Consider the following 15,949-nt stretch of genomic DNA (forward strand, 5'->3'; position numbering starts at 1 on the left):
TGCTGCAAATCCCATAGACCATAATATAAGTAAAGAAACAGCTATAATTACCAAAATAATTAAAACTTTTTCTCACCTCTCTATCCCCCAAACGGGTAAAAAAAAGCTTCAAAAATCATGTGCCTTATTGGTCTACGGAGTTATCTAAACTTAGAGAAGAAAAACAATCACTATGGTTAATTTACAAAAGAACTCGCTCTATTGATAATCTAATAAAATACAAAAAAGCCAATGCAGTGTTTCGGAAAAATATTAAAGAAGCTAAGAGGGCTTGCTTACAAAAAGTTACCGAAGCTATCACTCCGTTAACAAATCCCAAGAAATAATGGGCTCTCAGGCAAGTGAATCTTAAATGTAATAACACTCCAAATGGCCCAATTTTCGACTCAAAAGACATAGCTAATCATTTCGCCTCTGTATGGTCCGATTATTCGAGCGATTCAAACTTCCACCCCTCGTTTCTATCAAATAAAAATGAACTTCTTAGAAGAAGGTACAGTAAAGATCACTCATCTCGTCTATTACTGACATAACCATCGCAGAATTCGATTTCACTTTATCTTCAATGTCAGGCAAGACTCCCGGTGCAGACAGTATTTCATATCCCATGCTAAAAAACTGTCTTTTAGGTCTCAAAAATAGAATTATTAAATTGTACAACAATATTTTATGTCAAGGTGTCTACCCTCAATGCTGAAAAAATGCGGTGATAGAGCAATTCCTAAATCCAATGTAGTGTCTACAGATGTGCTTGGTTACAGGCCAATATCACTCCTCTGTTGCATGGGCAAACTATTAGAAAAAATCATATCAAAACGTATCTCGTTGTTCTCATTAAATAAAAACCTTCTTCGTCGAAACCAAGCGGCATTTAAGGCAGGGCAAGGCACTATGAATGCTTTACTCTATTTTGGTGATTTCGCCAAAACTGCTTTATCGAAAAGAAACCACATATCCACTCTCAGTTTGGATTTCGAAAAAGCCTTCGAGAGAGTTGGTTCTCATGTTATTCTACGACAGCTTGAGAAGTGCAAATTGGTGAAAAAAATATTTAACTTTATTAAATCTTTCCTAATCAATCGGAAATTCATTACTAAAATCAATAACACTTTTTCGAATACGTACAATATGTACAACGAAATACTACAAGGATCACCACTGTGATAAGTACGATAATCCCTAAATATAAACTCATTTCGCATATGATGTGCTGATCTTCTCCAAACAAAATAATCTAAATACTGTAAAAAATACTTACTGATATTTAAAATTTTGTCCATTTGTTCAAGTGCAAATTATTCCATATCTGTAGAAAACACAAATAACTTCAATCTGAGCTATAATAATGTAAATATTGTAAATACTACTAGTCTTAATTAATATATTTCTAATCTTATATTTAATATTCGATAAGAGACTTACTTTTAAGGAACATTGTACAAATCTACGCAAGCAACTAATTTCTGGCTTAATATAATTACATAAGTATCTATCATCAAAATACTGTTTAATTCACATTTCTTCTCTCATCAATATTACAAGAGCTTTAATTTTATCTAAGATTGATTATGGTCCCCCTATCTACGGTAATTATGCCAAAAGCAACATGAAGCAAATCTTTGCACCATATCATGCAGCTGTTAGAAGAAGTATTCCCAACATCACCAATAAAGTTCACATTAACGGAAGCCGGACTATATGGTATAGTAAAAACCAAATGGACCGACGATGCAAACTCCAATTCTTCTTCCAATATTTCTAAATGCATTAAATTAGCTAAGGATCTAGGTATTACAACTACACCGGGGGAAAAGTTTATTTCTTTTGCCCCATCAACCCTTGGCAACCTTTCTCGTGTTCAGCTGTGCTTTGTTGCGAATTTGTTTAATTTTATTTAAAACTTTATTTGAAAGTGTCTGGATTCAGTGATCTTTTAAGATAAGTATCAGTGTTATATTGTGCTGTTGAATCAATTGATATTTAGTAATTGTGTGTTGGCTAATATTAATTCATTCCGCAGAGTCATTTTGAATTTGTTGTTGTGCTACATTTTAAGTAGTGCAATTGTTAGTGTTAATTTACTTTGCTTACTTAAATTTCTTCGTTTCCATCTTTGTCCACAGCTGTTCGCGAGTTTGTTACTTTTCGCGTATTACAGTGCATCTCAAAATGCTCGCTACATTGGTTGTTATCTTTGATAACCATCAATTTTTTTTTTTTGTCATTGCTCGTTGTTCATTTATTATTTACCATTTTTATATTTCTATTTAATATTGTTTCTTTTTTTTGCTTTTTTACTCATTATGACTTGTAACTTTCCGAACTGCTCTGTAAAAGGCGGTTCGGAATGCTTTGTTTCTTGCTGGCTTTGTGATGGGCTTGCCCATCTTAAATGTGCTGGACTGACAGGTAGGATATTGGATTCAATTCTTGACAGTAAGGGATTGCGCTGGTCTTGCTTAAAATGCAGACCAACTGAAATTGAATTGTTTAAAGTCTTTAAGCAAGCGCGCAATGGTTTCAAGGAGATTGGTCATGAGCTTGAAACCCTTACTGAAAAATTTAGGCATTATTTAAATGCCTAAATGTTTAGGAAGAGAATCAAAAACCTTCATCAAAACGTAAACGTCCGTTTGATGAAGATATCACTGTATCTTCCTTAAAACGAATGCCCCCACCCACTATTGACCTTATTAATCTGTCATCCCCTTGTCCTCAAGGTGAGAAGGTTCCGTCTGCTCAGGACACAGTGAAAACTGTTACTGAACACAGTAAGAGGAAAACTTCCCAAGATCCGCCTGCAAATACGTCCAAATCAGCTAATAAAAACTTAGTGGTAATACCGCGGAAAAAGGCAATATTTGTCTCGAGACTTGCTGCGGATACGACAGTCGACGATATAAAAAATTATATCTCGTCGAAATTAAAAACGGAAGATACAGACATCCGTAAATTTTATTTCAAATACATCAGAGATATTTCGTCGTTTAAAATCAACGTATCCGCTGACAGTTTTCAATCGATACTTGATAACTCATTCTGGCCATCGGGGGCCTTTGTGAGCGAATTCAAGCATAAAAGTGATAAGCCCCCTGTAGTTATCACCAAATTGCCAAGAAATCCCGTTATTACAAAAAACTAATTAACAATAATTCGCTGATTGTTTATTATCAAAATGTTAGAGGTCTTAATACAAAACTTGCTGATTTGTATTTAAACAGCATTCATTGTAACCTTAAAATCATTGCTTTCACGGAAACTTGGCTAAAGCCTCACATTTTTGATAATGAAATATTCATCAGCGAATTCGAAATCTTTAGATATGACCGGCTGGACAGAAAAGGAGGTGGTGTCTTGTTTGCTGTTCATTCTTCAATTCCATCTGAAGAAGTCAATGTTTCGCATGCAGACTTCATAGAATTTAAGTGCATTCGTATTTGCGCTAATAACGGCCATATCTACTTAACTTTATCTTACATACCGCCACACTCGGACGTATCTGTATATTTGCAGCATGCTTCATTAATAAATAAGGTTTCCTCAATGGCTAATAATACTGATTCCATGATTGTTTTGGGAGATTTCAATTTATCGTGCGTATTATGGAAATCTATTGATGATTACACCATTCCTATTAGTTCTCGCTTATGTTTTAACGAGTTCTTAGATGAAATGTCGGAGTTGGGTCTTAACCAAATTAATTTAATTTCAAACAAGTTTGGTAAGTTCTTAGATCTAGTTTATGTTGATAACGCTTCAGCGTTCTCCGTTGTCCGATGTGATCCTTTGGTTCGGCCAGAGGACCCGCATCATCCTGCTTTGGAAATTAACATCGAAATCATAGTCAACTTTGCTCTTAACAATACACAAGACCTTTGTTTGCGGTTCAACTTTGCGAAAGCTAATTTTAAGAAGATTAATTACGAACATTCTAAAGTAACTTGGCCAGATTACAGTGGCAATATTGAATTTAGTGCAGCCCACTTTAATGAAACTATTTTAAACTTATTTGAAAAATATGTTCCAAAGTGTGTTTTTACTCAAAAAAGGAGTTCTAATTTATGGTTTTCGAAAAAATTATGTTAATTAAAAAATAGAAAATCTCGTGCTTTTAAACTTAAAAAAAAAAACAGGTTTAGTTGCTGACTATTCAAAATATTCTAAATTGCGTCGACAATTTGCTGAACTTAACAAAGTATGTTATAATAATTATATAAATAAAGTAAAAAATAATATTATACGTAATCCAAAATTGTTCTATGGTTTCGTCAACTTCAAACGCAGGATTTCTAACTTTCCGTCCGCTTTGAAATATAAGTCTAGTATGTCTAGTGACAATCACACCATTTCTAATATGTTCGCTGAATTCTTTAAGTCCAATTACTCTCCAAAATCTCCAAAAAATGTTCCGCATCAGCACAAGTTATGTCCAATTTCTGTCATTAATGCGCCTACCATTTCCGAAGAAGACGTCTTATATCAGTTGAACATGTTAGAACAATCATACAGTTATGGCCCAGATATGATTCCCTCATGCTTTCTTAAGAAATGTGCCAAATATATATACCAACCCCTAACAAAACTATTTAATTCATCTCTTATGCAAGGCTTATTTCCATCCATATGGAAAAAGTCATTATAATTCCTTTACATAAGAGTGGATTTAGGTCATCTATTGAAAACTATAGGGGAATAGCAAAGTTGTCTGTAATACCTAAACTTTTTGAAGCAATTATAACAGACGACATAACCTTCCGGATCTCTCCACTAATTTCTTGTTCTCAGCACGGTTTTCGTAAAGGGAAATCTACAATAACTAATTTGCTTGAATTTGTATCACATGTATCAGCTGGCTTTAGGGAGTATAAGAATACTGATGTTATATACACAGATTTTAGTAAAGCTTTTGATAAAGTAAACCATTCAATTCTTTTGAATAAACTTGATCTTGGTTTTCAACCAATATTTCTAAAATGGGTTGCTTCTTATCTTATCAATAGAATTCAACAAGTCTTATTTAACGATGCTTTTTCTGACATAATCAATGTTCCTTCAGGCGTTCCACAAGGTAGCCATCTTGGTCCAATTCTGTTCTTGTTATTTATTAATGACATATCATCTGTTGTTAAGTTTTCAAAAGTCTTATTATATGCTGACGATGTAAAACTTTTTAAAACGTATACTTCAAACAACGAAAGATGCCAGTTGCAAACAGACTTAAACAACCTAGTTTCTTGGTGTGATAGAAATGAGATGCCATTGAATCTTAAAAAATGTAAAACAATGTGCTTTTCACGTAGATCTGTAGACCCAACTTCATACACAATACAAAACTTTAGGTTGGAGCAAGTATGCAGTTTTGTTGATCTGGGAGTAACTATGGACCCCAAACTCAATTTTAATCTTCACGTATCTTCCACGGTTTTTAAAGCTAAAGGCACTCTTAGTTTTGTTAAGCGTTGGTCTAAAGAATTTAGAGATCCGCTTACCACAAAAATTCTTTTTACATCTCTGGTGAGGCCTATATTAGAGTATGCTTCCGTGGTATGGAACCCTAGTTACCAAGTCCATTCGGATAAGTTAGAGTCCGTTCAAAAACAATTCTTACTTTTTGCCTTAAATCATTTGCATTGGGATTCCAGTTTAAATCTTCCCCCTTACACTGACCGTTTAAAACTTATAAATCTCCCGACACTCGCTATTCGTAGGGAGATGCTTGGTATAATATTTTAGTGTAAAACTCATGAATGGGTCAGTCTGTAGCCCATCTCTCTTATCTGATATTAATTTTAACGTCCCCGTTCGCTCTACCAGGCAGTTTATACCCTTACTTTTAAAATTTTCTAGAACAAATTTTGAGTTAAACGAACCATTCCGCCGTATATGTCATGACTTCAATTTTCATTCCAGCACATTTGATTTAACTGACTCACTTTTTACAATTAAAAAAATTATTTTATCTACACTTAACAAGTAAAATTATAAACTTTAATTTAATTCTTAATTTTGGCTGTTGAAATTTTTGTTTCTGTAGCTGAGCAGCTTAAGATCGCAACGCTTAAAACTCTCTTGCCTTTTATGACTCGGCTAATTCCGCTCGTTCGCGGATTGCGCCTCTCGCGTCGGTTGGGCGGGAGGAGGGTAACCGTTAGGTATTATTATTATTATCATGGCTACTCAAAAAATCTTCGTTCGAACTGCTTTAAAAATATCATAAAGAGAACACCAATTCTAGGGCATATCAAAGTTTGTTCAAAGAGCTCATTGTGCAACACTACGTAGATTGGAAACTCATTTTTACTGACGCTTCGAAGGCCGACTTCTACACGTCTTTTACAATTACAATTCAGTATACACCGCAGAGGAAGCAGCCATTTATAATGCGCTATCCCTAGTACAAAACTCTAACTTTAAAACATTAATATGTACTGATAGGAAGTCTACAATCTTAACTCTCCTAAATGCATCCAACAAATCCTACCTCATTGCGCAAATTAGAAACATAAGGGGTTTTCTCTTGCTCTTGCAAAACCCTTGCACGGTGAAAGAATTGCATATATTTCCTTTTGGTGCACCTGCACAACAACAAACACACGCAGAAAATTATTTGCAATAGCTGTAAAATATGTCAGACCAAAACCCATGTATATTTGCGTGCAATGTCACGCAAAAATATAATTGCAACCCTGTTTTAGCCGTCATTTTACATAAAGACATATTACGTTGTTAAATTATTGAGGAAGGTAAGTTTTAAATAGATTTAATAATTTCTATTTAAATTATAAAGATTTGTTACAGTTTTTTTTTGTGTTAAAAATGTATGCAGAAGGTGCGCCAATTCGCAATGGCCATGCATAATAGTCATCCACAATAAATTGACCGAATCAGCCGTTCATATATCACTAGATTCTGCAATGGGTGCCCTCGTGCCCTTGTATATTTCGGTATAGTTTTTTGCAATCTGCAATCTTGCAAGAGCAAGCGAATACCCCTATACTAATTGGGAACACAAACATAAAAATTATGTGGATCCCTGGACACGCCGGTATTAGCGGAAATGAATGGGCCGACGTGACTGTGTGCACGTTATGCTTGTGTTGGTTATTCTACAGTAGCACAATCGTGCTTTCACAGACACTTGTCGCGACATGTTGGTGTGAGGTGTCTGGCACTGTCCGTGCACTATTGTGCGCATAGGCCGTGGACAACGCTGCTTCAAAACAAAAAGCCATAAAAGTTAATGCTTGGAAGAATGTGCAACACCACTACGCCATCTGCAACCAAGAGGAAAAAAAACCTGCTTATCCGCCATCAGGCCGTTGCCAAGATATAAAAGCCTTCGTTCGCCCTCGTCTATTTTTTAAATGGAAACCGTATTTCATCCTGCCTATATTGTAACTCGTCGTCCTTAACGATCACCCATCTACTGGATGAATGCCCCTTCTTCAATTCAGCAAGGACCAGTATATTTCAGAATAATAAAGCTCTTGATTTATTAAAAATAACATCTATTGTAAACAACATAAAGTTAAAGAAAAATATTTAAGTTATCCTTCATTTTTAAATTTATTTATAACATATAATTTTTAGTCCATAAAAGCATATTGCTTGTAAATATTTAATACATGGAAGGTTCCATCTTTATTATTTAAGTCTTTTATAATTAAGCCGTGAGCTGAAAGCCTCTGTAGCTAGCGCTCCTTATGTTTAATGTATAACAATAATTGTATTATTTTTTTACAAATAATAAATATAAATATAAATATTTTGAAAAACTCGGTTATCTCGTCACTTGTTATAATTGTTATTTGTTTGTTTATAAATTGATTACCACTGTTAATGTGTCAGTTACATTTTTTCTTATAAATAAAACTACTGAAATTGCTTGATAATAACAATAACATGATAAAGCATCCATTCTTTATAATGATAGCAAGACTTAATAATATTACTAACATTTTTCTTGGCATTGTCGGCATGTGGGAATTCTAAGAACACCACATCTCGTCCATGTAAATTAGCGGAATTTGCAGCACATCACACATTTACGACTCAGTGTCATAAAGGGACATATTATGAACCTCCATCCGGGATTTTTTAGTACTTACGGAACCTCTCACTCCGACCCATAGTTGAAATCAGGAAGAAGGTCGCTATGTAAGTAATTAATTTATTCATAGCGCAGCCATGCTTACCTATGTAGCAGAGGCACCCAAACTCTGAGCTACTATAACTATCACCAATCAACCATTCGAACTTATCGGCGAAACACTGAAACAGTAGTGTGGCTTTCTCATTGAAATGAGAGGCCGCGTATGCCGTTACTGGCATACTTAAAGAATGGGATGTGCGGCGCGTTAACGCCAACCCGGTATCCCTAAATAACAAATTCTTAATTAAATTTTAAAATTTGTATAAAAGAATTAAAATCTAAAAGGAATTAATTTATTAATAATACTTTCATTCATTGGTACAAGCATTAAACATCGCGCAAAAATAAATTTTAATATATGCTCCATACACAATACATATACATATAGGCATGAATAATTTTTGATAGTAATTTGAGGGGATTTTATAAGAGTAGGTGTGAAAATTGGACTATAGGCGTGGCGATAGACCGATTTCGACTTATTTTAGTATGTGGTATTCTTCTCATATTCCTATGTCCTAGTGTGAAAATGGAAGAAATCTGACTACAACCACGCTTACTTCGTATATTGCATAAGTTTAAATTCTATTTGATTCTTTCACTTTCCAGAATACAAATCAAGAAATAGTTAATATAATGGCATAACATTTTGCACTAATAATTCTTTTAAAGTATACCAGGTTATGACCAAAAATTGCCAAAATCCAACCAAAATTGTTTAAGTCCTTAGGTACCGAATAATATACCCCAGTACGTATAGTTGACTTTTGACCGAATATATCGGTCAATGTCTGTGATATATAAGTAAGGGAGAATCATTTCCTGGCAATAGTTTTACATGTATCCAAAATGGGTTAAATCGGGTCAATACATATCTAAGCCCCATGGGACTTTATACTGCATATAACGGCCAATATTTGAGTTATATTGTGTCAATTAAAATTACAGAGCGTGTTTTACTCATAGCAGTGTATCTTTGTGATTCAAATAAATAAAAGTGGGCAAAATTTGACATACCCCAGTATATTGGGCTGTCAAAAAAGTCTTGCCGTATTTTTATTGATTTTTTTTTTTTATTGAAATTGAAATGAATTTTTGACCGATGCTACGGCTGCTACTATGCCGGTCTCTTTCGACCAATTCAGCGATTTTATCGCAATTTTCGACGACAGGCCTTCCGGAGCGTGGCGCATCTTCGACCACCTCCACACCAGAACGAAAACGTTGAAACTATCGTTGTGCGGTGGAAATGGAAACTGTATCGGGTCCATAAACTGCACAAATTTTATTGGCGGCTTGAGATGCATTTTTGCCGTTATCGTAGCAGTACTGTAAAATATGCCGTATTTTCTCTTTATTTGCTCCGACGCTATAACTCACGCACGACTTAAAAGAAACGACAATCAATATCGAATTCCGGGATTCTTACCTAATTTAAGCTTAAATGACTGGACTACTATAATTTTTCAAAATACACCAGTTGTGGGATTGAAGGAAATACACAATTTTAGAACAGCAACAACCATTTCAGATGACATCCCAAGTACGATCGCATTTAACCTCTGACCAAAAAATGGAATTAAAGAATTTCTAAAGATGTGTGCGGTGTAGACGGCACAAATAAATATCCAAAAAGATGGAGAACAATGTTTAAAACAACAGAGTAAAGCAGGTGGCTTAGAAAACTGAATGAAATTGAAAAAATAGTTTTAAAAATTAAGTGAAGTGAAATCATGTTGTTATGGAATAAAGTCCATTGATAAATTAAAAACTTCATTTGTTTTTATAGCATTGGAAATCAGAACTGAATTGTAAATAGCAGCAACAGCAACATCATCAGAAGCAGCAATTAAAAATTGTTAAGTAAGTATGTGAAAAAACTGTGTGTACTTACTATACCATGTATGTTTTTTATGCGTTTAAGGCGGCCTGCGCAATCCAATATAATATGTGAAAACAAATGTTTGTTTTATATTTTAAATGATCAAATAATATTTATCTTTTCTTTCAGATGTTATTATTATATTACTTTTATTTATTTATTCTTTCTTTTCAGGTTTTATCACTATTTGTATTTAATTAATCTTTGCTTTCAGAGTAAATTCTATATATATTTAATATATTTTATTTTTTCACATAATATTAATCTCTTATTTCAGATATTAGTATTATTTTATACAATTAATCTTTTTTTCTTTTAAATATTACAACCTCATTGTAATTATTATTTATTTTCAGGTTTCAATAACGTTTTTTTTAATAAACCTTTTTTCTGATATTAATTATTTTTTTAAATTAAATAAATTTTTATTTATATAAATTATAATAAATTTTATGTGAATATGTAAAAAATAAAATAAAATCAAAATTTTAAAAATTAAAAAGTTTTGTTTGAAATTTTAAGAAATTTAAAAGTAGGAATCAAAAAATGCAACCCTGCATCAGTCATCTATTGGGGATATTACATCAGGACAGATCTACTTTTTATATGACACTGCTGAATAAGCGCAACAGAGATGCATGATCACATGTATACGCACATATGTACAATATGTACGTGTGAGGGTAAAAGTGGTTAGAATCTTCACGCAGTCTATGGCAATCTAATTACGTTACTACCTACTGTTTCACTGGTTTTTTAACCGCTCGTGGTTGGCAGGGTACATACGTATGTATGTATGCATACCATTGTTATATCCATTTACGTTTTCATACAAATACAAATGAATATTATGCAATGCGCAGCATAAATAAACAATACGCTGCTTTATATGGTGCATAATGTAGTCCTCGTTCACTGCAAAACAATGAAACACCAATTTTAATAAACCTCTTGTTTTCTTTCAACAACAATTCGTCCTTTGGCATGATATGTTTTGAATCTTCTTTTTTAGACGAATGTAATCGGTTCTTTTAACGAAGTTATGAGCCACAGTTGAGAGGGTAGCCTTTGTCACCTTTACAAAATTTGTACAACAAAATTAGTACATTCGTATTAACTGATAACATGTTAAGCAAATTATTCTCGTCTAGTATAAAATTTGCATTTCTTCTCCGATGATTGATGCGATAATGATTTTCAAATCACTCATATCTCATATATGAGAATAATTACTAGTGCCGGAACATTTAGCACAAACGTATCGTATTTTCACATTGTTTTCGCACGCGAGTATATAAAATGAATTTATATAATACTGAGTAAAAAGTTAATTTTGAAAAGCCCTTCCCACCATAACATTCAGACTTGGTAATCATTTGCCATTAAAATACAGATGCTTATCACTTGACGTAGCCATTATCTTTATGTGAGTTCCATCAATTGCCTTGTCACATCAGGAAATGATTTGATTATCCAAATAAATATTTAAAGGCTAGCCAGTCAAAAACGAAACGCAGAATCGTGGCCCAAGTCAGCTGGCACGACCTATCTTATGGGCGCGCAATGTAACTGAACAGTGAGGAACGCTACTCCCTTCTCTCTTTGACGTGGGATGATGTGAGAATCCGCGACATTTGGATTTTTGCCGCCGCAAACGTGGCAGCTGATTGCTCTCTCACAACGCAGGGTTGCCAATATCGATATACTGCAGTAATTATCAACTTTTATAATTCAATCTGTTCAATATGTTTGAAATTTTCTTAAAATAACTCAAAATCAGAGTCGAATGCTATTATTTATAAATATATAAACGATTTTTAATAGTTTGTTTTCAGTTTTGATATTTTATATTGTAAAAATTGTAATTGAAAGCATAGATGTGCTCAAAACTATAAGTATATGCGTATTGGTCAATGGCAACATTGTTCAAATGAAAACAAACAAAGATGGCTGATTTCTGCGTTTTTACCACGTTTTTCACTGTGCACACATTTTGCTCGATAAAGAAGGAAAAGGAAGGAAGGGAGTAGCGTTTTTGACTGGTTCTGCTATTAAACGGAAATCCATCTTGCATACATACATACATATGTACTATATACTCAAGAATGTTAAGTATTTCATCTAATACACCATAAAGTGTCGGTTGTATGGAAGTCCTTTCCAATACAGTGTACATAAGAAACATATACAAGCTGCAAGTTTTATTTTTGGAGAAAGAGAACCTTGTCTTTTGTCATTTCCAAGTTTATTTTGGCATTTTGTATTCAAATACCTTTTTGTTGAACCGACATATTTTGATGAAATTGCGTATGTACATATGTACATATGTTTGTTGATGTAGTTGCTACATAATATAATACAATAGTTGTGGTTATCTAACGATTGCATGTATAACCTAAAACTAATCGAGATAGATATAGGATACTATATAAAAATGATCAGAATGACGGGGCGAGTTGAAATCCATACTGACATACTATCTGTATGTCCGTCCGTCCGTTCGTTCAAGCTGTAATTTAAGAAAAAATGGAGGCATCTTGATGAAACTTGGAATGCGCGTTCCTTTTCAAAAAAGTAAGTACGAGCTTGTAAATGGGCGTAATCGGGCCACTGCCACTATAGCGCAGTAGCAAAGGGCATCTGTGAGCAAAAAACTTTGAAAAAGTGGGTGTGGCCTCGCCCTCTAACAAGTTTAATGTGCATACATATCTCCTAAACCACTTAAGCTACAACAACCACTTATAAGAACTTTTATCAAAAGTGTGAATGAAATCGGAGGATAACCACGCCCACTTCCCATATAATAGTACTGTTAAAAATTCTAAAAGCGCGATAAATCAATAACTAAAAATGCCACAGACGTTAAATTTTACCACCGAGATGGTATGAGAAGGCTTTATGGAAGCCGGTGTGAAAATTGAAGGATGGGCGTGGCACCGCCCACTTTTTGGTGAAAACTCATATCTCGGGACCCGACCAACCGATTTCTTCTTCAATCTTTATATTATGGGGGCTAAGGGAAGTATTGGTCTGATTCAACCTATTATTGACATACAGACCTACCATCATAAGAGAAGGATTATAGCTTAATTTCAGTTATATATATCACACATTGATCGACATATGCAATCAAAAGTCAACTATAGGTACCGGGATCCAAATATTCGGTACCTAGAGGCTTGAACGGCTACTTCGGACTGAGTAGGCAATTGAAAAGTAAAGTCCTCTCTCGACAAACAAAAGCCAAACTCTACAAGACGCTCACAATCTTCTATATGGTGGAGAGGCTTAGACGATGTCATAAGTTGATGAGTCGATGTTGCGAGTTTTCGGGAGAAAAGTTCTGCGAAAGATTTATGGTCCTTTGCGCGTTGGCCACGGCGAATATCGCATTCGATGGAACGATGAGCTGTACGAGATATACGACGACATTGACATAGTTCAGCGAATTAAAAGATACGGCTATGCTGGCTAGGTCATGTTGTCCGGGTGGACGAAAACACTCCAGCTCTGAAAGTATTCGACGCAGTACCCACCGGGGGAAGGAGAGGAAGACCTCCACTCCGATGGAAGGACCAAGTGGAGAAGGACCTGGCTTCACTTGGAATATCCAATTGGCGCCACGTAGCGAAAAGAAGAAACGACTGGCGCGCGGTTGTTAACTCAGCTATAATGGCGTAAACGATGTCTACGCCAATTAAGAAGAAGAAGAAGAGGCTTGAACGGTTTTTATTTGATTTAAGCAATTTTTGGTCATAAAGTGGCACATACTTAAGATATTATTCGTACAAAGTTTTATCCCGTTATATTAATTGCTTCTTGATTTGAGAATTAATTTAAGCCTTAAGTTTAAGAAAGTTTTTGTCAATATATGTATCTTGTCATTTGAGCTATTCACAACGTTAAATCTGGTCTATTGAATATAGCGGTTATACTACTTTAATTGAGGTACCCGCAATCTCTTTATGCGTATCCCAATTGATAATTTTGTTGTTGCATTTGCGTGTACATATGTACGAATATTCATTTTGGCAAGAGAGCAGCGCGCAAAGGTGAGTAGAAGACAGACATGTACCTGTACATACATATGCACTTATGTATGTATATTGAGTATTCGAAAAAGTCTTTTCGTATTTCTAATCACACTTCAACTTATTTTTTTGTATTTATACTAATAAATAAATAAACAAATAGGTACCATTTTGGTCGACCACTTTTTGTCATTTTTCCTTTAGAGACATTATTCCATCAGTGTAAAACTTTCATCAGTGTCAATCGAGATTTCGAAATTTTCAGAACGGAAGCGAGCGAACCATAGTTGTGCTACACGAATTGATACCGCATCGTCTCCGTAAACTCCACAAATTTCATTGGAGGCTTGCGTGGCATTCCTCCCTTTTTTGGTACAAAATTTTCAAAATATAGCGAATTTATTTTCACAAATTTTTGAACAGCTGTTTTTTTTTTAACTTCCGCGAATTTATTTATTTTTTTTTGGTTAAATGAAGCTTAAAATCTCACCTTTCCAACACTATATGGTATGACACAATGTGATTGGTAGCACTGGAGATATACGACAGCAACGACATCTATTGGGAAAAAAACTTTTTTTTACTTTACATATTTACCTTATTTAATTTTTTGTTAATTTATTTTATTTTATTAAATATTTAAATTGGAACTTATCAAAACCTACCTGGGCTCCACAACGTTTCTTAACACTGCACTATGGTCGGAAATTTCATTTCGTTGGCCAAAAGTCAAAATTTTTGCAGTCCCGAAATATGTTGCTGTTTCTGAAATCTGGTAGTCAACGCTCCAAAACAACCAAAAATGAATTTTGTTGTTGTAATATGCAATTCACCGTTATTCGGTGAGTCATCGAAGTTGAATTTGTTTGCTTCATTTGTAAACATAATTGCGTTCGGTGTTTTATAGTGCTTACTTCAATTGCTTGTTAAAGCTGAAAACGAAGCGTGTTAAATAAAAGTTTAAATGGAACACGAAGGTGATGGTAAGTTTACTAATTTTGTAAAATATAATACTCAAAAGTTGGATACTCTAAAAAATAAAATAACTTTTTCCAAAAGTCTTTAACATTTTGGAATTTATTTTATTTTTTAAGTTTGAGTAAGCTTAACACATTTTGTTTAGGAGTGTTAAGCATAAGATTAAAAACCAAAATTACTTTGAAGTGTTTAGTTTTTGAAAATGTTTATCTCGATTTGCGGTGTTTTGTGGTTTTTGAGTAAGTTTTTTTTTCAGTCGTCATTTGTTTACAGAATTCAGCAGTTTTTGATATTTGGTTGAAAAGAGTATGTCCGGAATGAGTTGTGGAAAGAACTAAGTCTTCATGTTGATGTTCTGAAAGCAGGTGGTTGTGGTTCCACAAATGACGGCAACACGTCGCGAAGAGAATTTACGGAATATGATAAATTTTCGAAAATTTTAAGAATGAGAATAATATTAATATGTTTATCTTGTTAATTTTCCCTAAATTTGGATAAATTTGAAAAGTATTTCTTTCAAACTGGTCAATTATATCAAAGCAAGTACCCCTGGTTGCCAATGACTCCCACAGATAATGCAGAATACACCACTTCCTGTTGGTTACTTCGGAGAGGATGCAGCTGAGTCACGAAACAAAATATCCATTAATTTCATCTCTTCGCTTAAATACACGTGTGCGCCAAAGGAAGCGTTTAACGCTGCCACTAGAAGTAAAGGAATTATTGTATTGTGAGGATATCGGTGAAACATGTGCGACTGAGAATTTAGAAAATATGGATGACGACGAGGGCGACGAGGACGATTATCCAGAAGAACTTGAACAGGAAAATACATTTTTGGATAGTGAATTGTATTTAAATTAAAGAGTTTAATAAAATTTTAATATTTTCGTAAATACGTGTGTA

The sequence above is a fragment of the Bactrocera dorsalis genome, chromosome 3 (genome assembly GCF_023373825.1).
Source record: "Bactrocera dorsalis isolate Fly_Bdor chromosome 3, ASM2337382v1, whole genome shotgun sequence".
NCBI lineage: Eukaryota > Metazoa > Arthropoda > Insecta > Diptera > Tephritidae > Bactrocera > Bactrocera dorsalis.